This window comes from Phalacrocorax aristotelis, chromosome Z, assembly GCF_949628215.1.
Source record: "Phalacrocorax aristotelis chromosome Z, bGulAri2.1, whole genome shotgun sequence".
Lineage (NCBI taxonomy): Eukaryota > Metazoa > Chordata > Aves > Suliformes > Phalacrocoracidae > Phalacrocorax > Phalacrocorax aristotelis.
The window spans coordinates 45,955,984-45,969,366 of NC_134311.1; the positions used below are offsets into that span (position 1 = coordinate 45,955,984).

At 36.2% G+C, this 13,383-nt stretch overlaps 1 protein-coding gene across 10 annotated transcripts in view; it reads right to left on the minus strand.

Annotated features, from left to right (window-relative positions):
* Positions 1-13,383, minus strand: part of CNTLN (centlein) — a 198,985-nt gene that overhangs the window by 15,398 nt on the left and 170,204 nt on the right. The window contains exons 24-25 of one of the 10 annotated variants that reach the window (XR_012658052.1): positions 6,078-10,082; positions 5,819-5,884 (exon numbers count right to left, since the gene is read on the minus strand). The exons of 7 other annotated variants lie outside the window; for them this stretch is intronic. The gene's annotated coding sequence lies outside the window, so the exon portion shown is untranslated. Of the gene's footprint in view, positions 1-5,818; positions 10,083-13,383 lie in introns of all 10 variants that reach the window. 2 more of the 10 variants (XR_012658051.1, XR_012658053.1) reach the window with 2 other exon arrangements.

The window sequence follows — 13,383 nt, forward strand, 5'->3', positions numbered from 1 at the left end:
GCTACCAATTACTACAATCTAAATCATCACAGTAGTGGTTATCCATTGTTGAATAACCAGTGTACCCTTGGAGCACACAAGCCCACCATATTATTATTCAAGACTTGCATAAGAACGGTTGTATCCTCTAAGCAGCTGGCCCATACAGAAGGCCTAGCCAGGCCAGGCAGCCTCCTTGCAAGGGTGCTCTTAGCAGACAGTAGGTGTTTTAAACAGACACCAGCTCAGGCAGCAGGAGAAAGACCAAGTGCCAGACCAGAACCACTGCACTTCTCTAATCCTGGCTTTGACAAGGTCTTGAAGCAGGGGTGCCAAGAGAAGCCTCAAATTTAGATCCTGTTTCTGCTGTTGAAGACATTTAGTTAGTTTTAAGCAAGAACTAGAGCTTGATAGGATGTCGCATGCTGCTAATGCTGCATAATTAAACTGCCTTTAATAGTCACTAATAAAGACAACAATAACAAAGGACAATTTTCCTGTGATCGTGTCTGAAATGTGGTATACACCGCTAAGCCAGAAAGATGCAAGCAGCTTAAAAAAAATCCAGAAAAAAAGAATAATACTATTAATAGAAAATGGTTTGAAAGGTTTAAATGATAGGAAAGGAGAACCATTATCTGGATTAGAAAACAGGGATTACCAGGATTTAGTAAAGCTGATGTAAAAACCTAGGAAAAGTAAAAAATAGAGAGATGGCTAGCCAAAAAATTGTACTTGCAGTTAATAGGAAAGAAGAAAACCCAGCAGGGGTGAGACCAATCTCTTTTGTTTATTTAAAACTAGAATAAAAGAAACAGTGTGAAACATTCTGCTGAAAAGACTTTGTTGACCCAAATGAAAGCTGAATGGAATCCAAACCTGATTTTGGTTTTTGTTCCCCAACACCACACAAGTACTGAGCTTGAATAATACCATCCACAGCTGAACATGAGCCAAACTGCATAAAAGAATTAATGGTTCAAGTTCCTAACCCTGCTATTCCTAAAGTCCTCTGGTTCAGCGAAATAACAGTAAGCATTAGTATAAATCATTGGTTGTGTAACTGAAGTTATTTTGTTTCAATATTTATGCAACTATGACAAAAGCATTTTGTCAAAAGTACAGCAAGACAATTTTATTTAAAAATTGTTGTCTGAGAGACAAGAGCATTAACTCATTGTCAGAAGATCCTCCTAACATATTGAACTTCGATGACTCAAGCAGAACTGTGATTGTCAACACAGACACCTTGGCTGAGTTTAAAATGAGAGAATAAGGTTTTTTTTCGATTGTCATATGTGGGGCTCATGTTATTAAACTATCTCTCACCAGTAGCTGATAAACTCCTGATTTATTTTTTTTTTTCTGCAGAATGCCTTCATTGCATAGAAATTGACTGCAGAATTATGAAGGCTGTTTATTGGCATTTGGGGTAAAGCACTCTACAGCCTCTAGTGTATTCAAAATACAGTCATTAGAGAGCATTTGCTGATATATTTCAAAGAAAGCACAACATATTCATCAAATTCCATGATTTTTTTTATTTTTCTACCACTTCCCAACTTAACATTTTCCTGTATTTAGCTAGAATTTAGGTATTAAAAACAAAATTACCTTACCACAAATTTGGGGAGAGGAGGTAAAATGAAATTTGACCCATTTTCTGATTTAAGTGTGGGTCCCTCCGTCCACAGTAATTCCAACAAAATATCTTGTACACAGACAGAGCTGAGAGAAATGAAGAAACTTGAAATCTTACAGGCAAGGAGCTAGGGTAACCTGGACCAAGATCATAGAAAGAAATAGACAAAGAGAGGAAAGAGTCCCAAATAGAAAAGCATACAGTGAAAAAAAATTACAGATAAATCACATGTTTGTGTTGAATTTGAAATTGCCCAACAGTAAATTGGCTCCTGAAACATGCAGGAGATGCATTTGACAGTGGAAAAATAAGCTCAACTGTACTTTTTCAATCAAAGTGAATCAGCTTCCCAAATTTTAAAAGTATCCAAACTCCAAAAGAGGTTCCGGATGAATGAACAAGCTGATAGCAATAGCACCAGTGGAACCAGAAACTGCAACTCCAATGTGCTTATCTGTTAGTTCACAGTTCCACAAAAGAAGGTACCAGAAAGACCCTGAAGAATCTATAGCATCAAATAAAAAATAAAAAAGGGAAATTGAAACAAAAAACATGGAAAGAGAAAACTACAACTAATAGGTTTCGATACGCAAGCATACTTGTTATATATAATCAGAGTAAATCATTCACATAGAGGACTTGCACTTCAATTCCTTTTTTCCCTTAGCCGTTCTAATACACTAAAGTATGGGCTTTCACCACATGTGAAAAATAAGGCTATTTTATGGACTTTCAAACCAGACTCTCAGAGGCCAGCTATTTTTGAACCTGCCTTCTTCATATTATTAAGTTGCAATAATAATGTTTTGATATACATTTTTCCTCCGGATAAGTGACTTAAAAAATTATAGCCTCCCTATGATTTTAAGTGCCTTTTTCTGTTGATATACCCTCATCCATCACATACAAATATATTCACATGCTAAATTCTTTACTTATCAGCTATTTCATTTATATGTTAGTTCATGCTTTAGTACAGAAATGTTCAATGTCAAAGCCACACAGCTCTTTAACTGAGTTATGAAGAACCATTTCCAAACTGAAAATGACAAAAACTTAGGAGTTAACCAACACAGGTTTCATTGGTGAGTGTATTGTATAGCCAGTATAATATTGTTCTTTGATTAAGAAATTGATCAAATGCATTCTGAAGCTAAGTGTAGGATTTAAAACTAAAACATTTCCCACTGTGTATTTCAGAATTTCTTGGTTTTAAATTTATAAGCATACATAGGTGATACAAACTGCGTGCAATGAAATCAATGCAGAATATAACTTCAGTACTGTACTGATGTATGATAAGAATGCCTTTATTAGTACTAGCATTACTAGGATTTGATCTTTTCTCTTTGTTTTTCTTTGGTGTCAAATCTAGGGGATATTTTCTTAGTAAAGCCATTTTCCCAACTTAGATGTTACTGTCAGAGTTATTCCTGTGGGACACACTTAGCTGCTGCCAGCCAACTAGAAAAGGAATCCCTGATTAATTCCTGAAAACAGATCTACAAAATATCATGTTGGAACAGTGCAATTGCTACTGCTCTGACTAGGAAAAAAAAAAAGCTTAGAATTCTAACAACGTAAGCTTAAAGTACCCAGCTCTTTTTAATCAATAGCGATTGCTGCATTATCTACCAACTCCATACAGTTATAAAGTATATATTACATCTACTGGGTTGCATACAGTTCTAAAATATCTCCCCATAAGCATTTTTACTTTTCCACAACACAAAATATTCATTCTTAAGATAATAGTTCTCAGTTTTGATCTCAGCACACAAACACCTTCTAGCACTGTATCTTTTGCCAGTTTTGAGATGTATATAGACAAAGGTCGCTTTTCATTTAAAAGGTCATATTTAATTAAACACTCATAGAAGCTGTGGTGATACACAGACCCTGATTACATACTATTAATAAGGTTTTTTCATCTTAAAGAGCTCTGACACTAGTTGATCCTGGAATTGACACAAATTGATCAATGGCCCCAAGTAATGCCATATGAGCAAGTCACTGCCTAAAATTATTCTCGTAATTACCATGTTAATTTACACACTCACTCTATTGTTATTGTTTGGAGTATAATAAAACTCAATGGCCCCAAGACAGATCAAAGTCTGATGCTACCACTGTAGCTATGTATAGCTAGATTTCAGTCTTGCACTGGTGCAGATCTTATGGCAGAAGCTATGGCTCACATTAGTTATGTAACATTTTAAGTTTTACTGTGCTTTGTACAATAGCAATACTGTTGTGATGGGTGTGGCTGGGATGGAGTTAATTGTCTTCTAGCAGCTCCTGTGGTGCAATGTTTAGATTTGTGACTAAAACAGTGTTGATAATATACCAGCTATTGCTGCACAGTGCTTGCAGAACATCAAGGCCTTCTGTGCTTCCCACCCTGCCCCCTCAGTGACTAGACAAGAAGTGCACAAGAAGTAGGGAGGGGACACACTTGGGACAGATGACCTGAATTGACCAAAGGGACATGTCATACCATAGAATGTCTTGCTCAACAATAAAAACTGAGGGGTATGGGGGAATTGGTCTGGCAGGTAGCCACTGCTCAGAGACTGGCTGGGCATTGGTCTACATCCCTTGGGGTTATTTTTCCCCTCTTGCCTTCGCTTATTAAACTGTCCTTACCTCAATGCACAAGTTTTCTTGCTTTTGGTCTTCCTTTTCTCTCCTCAGTCTTGCTGGAGGCAGGGAGTGAGCAAGCAACTATGTGGTGTTTAGCTGCTGGCTAGGGTCAACTAACCACAAATGTATAGAACAGTGTGATATACAGAACAAAACTATACATAGTATTTTGTGTGTAGTTCAGTAGGAAAGGGTCTTTATATACAAGTGATGTGTTCTTAGAAACTCCCTTGTTTTGTAGATTGGGATTGTGTAAGGATGTGGCCCAGAGCACTACACCAAAAATGAAATGGAAAATCTTTTCTGAAACAAGGTTAGTTTCCTAAAGATACAAAAGAATTGTGAAGATGTTGCAGCTGTCTGTGGAAAGCAAGATCTAAATTTCACAGAACTGAACACTGAGTTTAAAGAGCTTCTTACTTTTGTGGTAGAACATTTATTGCTGGCCTAAGGTTCGGGCAGATCCTATCACTGTAAAAGGCTGAGAGAGCATTACCACCCCAAATAGCTCACAATCAATAAGACAAAACAGAATGAATGGACAAAGCGACACAAAGAGGTTATGCCATGCACTGTTTCAACTGCTGAAACAAGCATTCCAGTTTCTTGAATGAAAGTAGAGTTATTTGGTCCTTATTGCCTCTCTAAAAATTACTTTCAAAATACTTTCAGTAATAATGTTTAAACTGATCTCACAGTGTGATTGCTGTATGTCAGAGAAAAGAAAAACTCTTCTATAGTAATTTCATTTTTTATATATATTATTTAAGTTACCTCAACTAGCTCCTTCCCTGGAACATATACAGCTTCTAGACATAGCTTTATTTCAGTCAGAAAAGGGACAGGAGTGTAAACAAGAAATAAAGACAAGACAGATCACTGCAATAGATTTGTCTGGCCAAGGGCTCTAACATGTAGGATTCTGACCCAGGGGAATAAGTCAGCCTCAGGAGGTTAACTTACTTCTTATGATCCCCAGAGATCACATGTGATTTTAGACTTATGCAGATGCCCTGAAAGTAGAATGTAAAGGTGCAGAGGAGATATAAACCATTCTTACCTTCTTCCACCACCTTCAGTATTCGGTACTGACTGAGAGTACTGTTCCCAAATATTAAAGTGGAAGTAACATTATTTTACTGATGTCACACAGGTCACATTTATAATGTGATCTGTTGGATTTATTTAACTGTCTTCAGTCACAGTTTCTGCTTTAGTTCTAAAAGTTATGAACATATATGTTCAAGCTACGTAGCTCAGCTCTTGGATTTATTTGTACATATTTGGAGGAATTAAGATAGGCTTTTACTTTCCATTAAGAATAAAGTAAACAAACAAGCTGTTGAATGCATTCAAATCCAAACAAACAAAAAGATACACTCAACAGAATATCAGAAAGATAATCTAAAAGCTAGCAGAGTTGCAAAGTTTCAAAGGCTAATTCAATAAAGAGCTGAAAGGCAGAAATACATCCAGAAAAGCTAAGTATCAGATTGATATCTATGATTTAAAATAAACAATCTTATGTTGATTGGCACTGAGAATAGTACTTACAACTTCACAGAGATCAGTAGAAGAGGAAAGCATGTACTGCCTGGAATAAATGCCTCACCTGATGACCTGTAAGAATGCCATTTTACATAAAGATTGAGAAGTTGCAGTATGTACATACAAAATAATGTGGTGCTGCGGTTGCATCTACAACCTGATTTTCTACTTCCATTAATACAAGCAAATTGGAACATATATGAGCATAACTGAGGAACTAACAGACAAGATCTGAAAAATTAGTAGAAGCAATTTTAAATATTACCAGCCTCTTCTACTCTTGCAGCAAAAGTTATCTCCAGTTTGCAGTCCAACATCCTAGCCCAACCCTGCCTTCTTCATGGCTCCAAGCTATGGATGACAGAATGTGAACTAGAAAAGGTGAATTCAGAAATACCCCAAACTCAATTATAGTAAGAACATTTGGAAAAGTGTAGACAGATTTGCACAGTATTGTTTTTCAACTACTGAAGCTAAACCCACCATGGCTTTCCTGACAGAGCCCTTGAGTCACAGAGTATAAACCAGGGCTCAGGATTTCTCAGCTTCCTGGCATTTAGAACTGCAGACCCAAAAAACAGTTAAAATGCAATAACGAAGAAGAGTATTAAGGTACAATGACAAAAACGAGAAATTGTGTTGGATAGAATTTGATAATCTGATTCCTATCACAGGTTTGAATTCGTACAACTACACTTGCTTAAGTTGCATTATTCTTGTTTGCCATTAGGAGAAGAGAGGGGAGAAAGTCTCGCTTGACTAGCAATGGTTTAAATACTATATTTCTCCAAAATACCTTTGCTACCAGTTTCATCCTAAGTCCTCTACCAAAATACCATTCCTTCTTGATTCAAAACCATTGAAAACAAATTATTTCTTTATAACCATGTATTTTCAAGCACAAAAATCAGAATGGTCTTCTGACTGCATTTTCTTAACCAGCTCCAGGTGCAGAAAACAATATGGAAGAATATTAAAAATATTTCAACCTATATTTGACATTTATAAGAAAAGGAAATTTAATACAATGTGCTATGTCCTAAAAGATAGTTCAATTTATTTACAAATTAATAGAAAAGTTACTTAAGTCATGGACAGTTTTTAATTATTGTTTTCAAAACAGACCTTATTTAACAAAGATGCAGCAATGGACTTATTCTGGCCAATTACAATGTAGTTTATATTTCTGCAGATAAGTACATAATATATAGTTAAGAATATACTTATGTGTTTTATAATTCCCTTTGTGATTCAAAATTAGAGTTTTTTATATTACTGGTCAGCTTTTTCTTTTCCTTTTCTAATACTCTCTTGATAACTGTTTAGCTATCACACTTTCATTTATGCCTGAAATCTTGCCTTAAAAATCTGATTTTTTTTCATAATATTCTTTGCAACATGGCCCCTCTTACTGCATCAGCTGGCCATCTCATTTATAGAACATACAGCAGATATACTGATATGAGGGACATTTGGTCATATAAAATATTACAGCTTTACAGTTATCTAATTTCTCCTGTATGTTAAGCTTTGAGAAAGCTTAATGTACACTGTCAAAAACTTAACTTGTAGACCCAAATGTTTTCAGACTGATGCTTTTTTTTTTAAGTATCAGTAAACACTCCGTAGTTTTCATTGTACTGTTACTAAATTTGCAACACAATTACCATGTTTTGTGACCTATAACAGGGAAAAAATAATAGTTTTCTTTATAGCAGAGAATGAGTTGAAATACGTATAATCAGCGTGGGATGACAGGCAGAATATTTCTGTCAAAATATATTGGTTTCTAAAATTATATTTATGTGAAATTGGCAATAATAATAATTTAAAGTCCCATTTACTTCAGCATTTAAGACCTACCTCATTTACATTAATTTTTTCCCTGCTGTAAATTACCTCTGATTTACACAGGTGCTAGCAAAACTAGCATCATTCCTTTAAAACATCATATATTACAGTTATTTATACAGAGAAAAAAAAGGCACTGACAGAGATTAGAGCTTCACACGCGTGTAGTAAGAGATGCCTGGGATCTCAGAGAGTTTATTATCTGAACAGTTAAGAAAGATTAAGTCAGCACAGTTATACTGGACATGGCAAACAAAGAATATTCAGGGCAGACCAAGAAATACTGAGGTGAAGCAACACTCCAAAGGTCACGTAGCAGGTCAGTGACCAAGATGTGAAGAACAGCAAGATTTCCTGATATTCAGTTCAGTATCTGAGCTTATGCTATCTTTCTGCAGAAACTCACACAAAGGATAAAAACTATTAAACAGATGCTCTGTGTAAGACCACTGTACTGCTGAAACAGACACATTTGAAACCTAATTTCAGGTCAGCTCTGGCATTCCTTGTACTCTTAAAATATTCCAGAAACCTTATCAACTGTATTTTCTTAAAATACTGTCACTTGCTTTTTATGATTTCACTGTCCTACAGCTCTTCCCACCTCTCTGTAGCTCTTTCAGCATGTTCATTGGGGAATCCCCTCAACTCCCACCTTTCTAAATTACTGTGGAGACTTCACAAGGCCCTGCATATGGGTCCTTTTTGTTCTCTCTGCTTCAGCTTGTTTTGCTAGTAATCTGATCAACATACATTGAAAAATTATTTCTACGTGAACTCTTAAATAAATCATTACTGGAGGACTTTGTCCTCCATTACAAGTTTTGCAACTTTTCCTGTCATTTTGTCAAAAAGTTTTCCGATCACTTCAAGCTCAGAGCCTTTACTATAAACTTTGTACTTGTGCATCCATCCCCAGTTAGCCCTTTTTCCAGTCAACATAATTTCTATCTTTTACACCTTGAACAGGCCATTATCTTTAAACTAGGCATCTTTCTAACTATCTCCAGATTATGCAGATTATGCAGCTTTAAAAAACAGTCTTTCCAAGCCATTTAACAGAATCACGGGTGGATCTATACCCTTCCAGGGAGTGCACTGCAGAGTCTCCAAGTAGCAACAAAGCTGAGCCTACTGCATCCTCATTCTCTGAAAAATTTACATATCTAATTTAGATTAGAAAAGGAAGTTACGTGGAAGTTGATGAAAATAGTTTCCTGTTCAGCTCTAGTTTATTGGATCCGTTCACACAGTGTCTACTATTAAAGAGTCAAGGTCTATGAGAATGGTTCCCAGGCACTGTAAGAAAAATATATAAGTAGCACTAATGTCAACAAAATCACCTGTATGAGTCAGACATGCATCTAAGCTTTGCATGAAACATACATGTGCAACTACAGAGACCTGACATATCTTGCAATTCAGTTGCATAGGTTGAATCATTTAAATAAATTCCTTTAAGCTCTCAATACAGAGAGGGATATATAAAAAAAAATTCAACATATTTTAAGCTACGTCTGTTATCATATTTACCTATCATAGTAAAAAACCAAAGTGAAGTGCATCCTACTAAGCCTAAAAAGCAAAGAAAAAGAAGAGTAAGGAAAAGCTTTTCAAAATTTTCCTATTTATTCTTCATTTTCAGAAATCAGGATTTTATCCATTAAGACATCTACATTATATGCTGTTCTTGGCATACTGTATGCATCACTAACCATATGCCTTCTGTAAACTATAAGAGTTCAGCCATTCACTTTATTCATTAAAATTCACAGGGCCTATTATTCTGTTTACAGTCTAATAGATATTCACTGTCACTATTCAGGCCTCTGATTCAATTTGCCTAAATCCCAGATGCAGAGTAATCCGGATGGAGATTAGTTTAATTTATCACCAATTTCTTCCCAGAATCAAGAAAGGTTGGAATTTCACAATAAAAGCTGTGTTTCTTCTTTTTCCCTAAAGCAACATGCATAGTGAAAAAGAAGCAATAAATGTCTGATTTTTTTTTAATGGTGAGATTTTTTCTGTTACACAAATTTTGCTTTGAATATAGGACATCTTCTCTTAAAGGTGTGTATTCTGCAGATAAGAATACTGATTCTCATCAGACTGGAACACATCCCTGTAACCAAATATTATGCTGATTCTCACTGAACACAGATTGGCAGACTCATCACCTATTCCATACATTACAAAGTAATCACTCTGGGTATACTTCTCTAGGTAAAGTGTTGACAGTTTAGAGTGTAATAAATGAAATATACTTATCTTTTGGGTTTTAAGTGTTCCCAGTGGGGAACATTTTCTAGCAACTTGAAGCCACGTTAAAGGTGTCCACTTTCAAACCAAAACTGACAGTGCTGATTTACGTAAGTGATACTATCTGCTGCTGTTTGCAAAATGTCCCAGTGATCTGCTGAAGAAACCTTTCTTTGGTCAAACAACACTTCCAAATCGGCACGGTTCATATACAATTGTGTAAACTTTTCAGAATAAATCAATTTTCACCTGCACAGCAAACTACAGTTCTATTTCAATAAAAAGTTATTCTGGTTTTGCCAACTACAAAGTTTTACAATTACCTATATACTTAGCATTTTTTAGATGAAGAAACAAATGATCATTCAAATGGCATCCTGCATCTGATCTGGGTACCCATATAAAAGGCATGTTCTGCACACCCCGGGCCTGGAAGAAGTTGGAGCAGTAGTACTGCCAAGGAAACTGAATGTACGGGGTTTGAGAATACATTCACCAATGGAAACGTCCTATGAAGAATATTTTTTACTGTCTTACCATAACTGGAGAATTCTGACAGTCCCCTGCAAGGATTTACTTCTATACAAAGAACTGACTTTGTAGCTGGAGGTAGAGGCAGCAGAAGTGTCCTTGTGTTCCTCTCTTTGTTGGAAACAAGCTTATAAAAACAGAGTACTTCCCAAATATTTGAACCTCCCAACCCAACAACTAATAATCTCTAATTTTGGTTGGGTTTGTTTTTTTTTTTTGAGATAAAAAGCAAATAGGACATCATCTGCATATGGCCATTCTAGGAAGCACATGTTTCCTGGCAATGCTCTATCTTCCCCAACACAGAACAGTTTGAGAGAAAAAGACAGCGACGGTAAATAACAGGAATTTGCCAAATGACAGGAATTTTTAACATGAAAGTGGCGAGTCGTTAATTAGACTTATTCTTTGTAACAGGAAGAAGTTTCATATGTCATTTTCAATTAGCACTGCCACTAAAGGGCAGTGTCAGCATCTCTATCCTGCAACCATGTAAACCTGTCCCTGCTCTGACCCTCTGTGGTAGACAAAAGCTGGTGCTCTGCGTTTTCAAAAGGTTAACTGCATTTTCATGAGCTAGCTCACGACTGACCCATGTAATGTTTATGATGACATTTCATAAATGGAGGAGGGAGGAAGTTCATAGGGGCAGAAATGAGCAGTGAGGGTCACTCAGAGGTGGAACTTCCTAACAGAAGTGTTAACTTACCTTAAACTGCATATTAAACTATAGCCTAAGATAGCAGTGAGAAAATATGCCATGACAAAATTGATGCCAGGGTTCAAGGTAAACTGCAGAAAGGTAAGAGAGACTGACATATACTGGTATATAAGTTAAGCTGACTGAATGGCAGATGACTGGCAGAACATCACTCTGCCAAGCAGAGGTGGAATAAGGCCTCTGATAAGCGGCTGCACATAGCTGTATGTCAAACAACAGAGCAAGGAGGAACTGCACCTATCTTAAGCCCTGTTCCAAGTAGCAGAAATGAGAGCAGATGTCTTAAGAGAGTGAGTGTGAGATCCCCAAGCAGATCCACTAAGCTTGCCAAGTAAACTTCCATGGGTCTTGATTTTGGCAGTCAATTCTATCAGATGGTTATACTGGAGACCTAACATGAACAATGCCAGAACAGACCAGATGTGAACTGTGATTCAGTGGGTATCCTCGGTGGAGGGCACACAATTCCCAAATCACAGAGGCATTATGGAAGTGAGAAATGCACTCAGCTGACTGAAGCATTCAGGCGCCATCACCTATTTATTACAGCTGCCGTTGAATATAGGCCCCTTATCAAAACTTCAAAACATCTTCCTCAAGGTCAGAAAAGTTCTGACATTTTCATGGTCAGGCAGATGTCATCGCTGCAGATTAATGTATAAAAATGAGTTTTGCTGATGTACAAGTTGAATGGGACAGACAACAGTCCTGAGTCTTGAGCTTACAAGGGTCTGGAATAACAGTATATAGTCAAAGTCTAGGTGAGCTAAAAATAACCCAAAAAGTACAGTAATGCAGGAGAACAGAATTCCTGCAGAATTAGGCAGGATTTTGGACAGTTTCATAGCAAAGTAGTAAGCTGTACCCTATTCTTGACAGACAGCCAGTCAAGTAATCTAACAGCAGTTTTTTAACTTTATCCAATGGCTGTTTTCTGCATGTGTTGTCACAGATACTACAAACACACCAAAGAACATTTTGGTCTGGTTGCCATGCTGCACAAAACTGGCAAGATCCACCTGAGGATCCAATAATGCAAAACATGTTATAGAAAATACTGAACAATGGTACACTATAGAAATTGGATGCATGGTTCAAATGGAATTTATGGTGCTGATGGAAGCTGGACAGGATGAAAACATGTAGCTTTATAAAAGGCATCTAAAATGCTCCCAGAGCCACCTGGTTTCTCTTAGAGGAAGCTTGTGTACTCTGTAATAAAAATGTTTTATTGGGCCTAGCTTACATTATACTTACAGCCTTACTTTCATTATTATTTATCAGTCTTCATAAATGCCATTGACAAATTTTAACAGGATTTGGTATCTAATTCTGTGAAGATGTTTAATAATCAAGTTTAGCTCTGATCTTTACAGAACTCTAGAAATACCTACATTTCATTAATTATTTTTCAGATCAACCTCACAGGTCATTTTTAATCCATTTAACATATTATTGATATTGCATAGCCTACATTTTTTATCTGAATGTCTCCGTGTTTGGTCAGACACTTTAAAAAACAGTATATTAAAAGGAATAGTAACCTTTATCAACTGACTTGTACTGCCTTCCAGAAGAGAAATCAGGTTTATTCAATGCAACTTATTTTCCCTGAAGACATTCTAAGAAGTATAACTATACTTGTATGCTTTAATACTTTAATAACTTAATTCCATATCAGATCTTCATTATTTTAGCCAGAAATAAGGTCAGATTAACTAACTTAAAAATACCTATCCTGACTGCCTTTTCTGAATATTGACTCGATATAATTCTTTTAGACTGCTCCAATACTCATGGGAGTGTTATAGTATATAAACACTTACTTTGAATACTTATTCAAAATGAGAATAAGCAAGACTAAAATTCCTTATACCAGCCCTATAAAGTTGTAAGCTATTAAAGTTATCAATTTAAATTGTTTAAAATCGTCCACTGGCTACTAATAGACTGGGGATGTTTCATAATTTTCATAAACATCAGCCTACTTCTTTCCAGATACAAAACAGAAGTATTCATACATGAATTTACACAGTTATGGAGTTGCTTTTTCTAATAATGGGTCATATCCATCCTGTTAATAGCTACCTTATCAAAATATTTTTAAATCCTGCCCCTTACTATTATTCTTGGCCTTGCTACCCACTGATTTAATCTTGATATGTTTAGCCTCTTCTCCATCCTTTGTACTGTATTGCTGCTCATA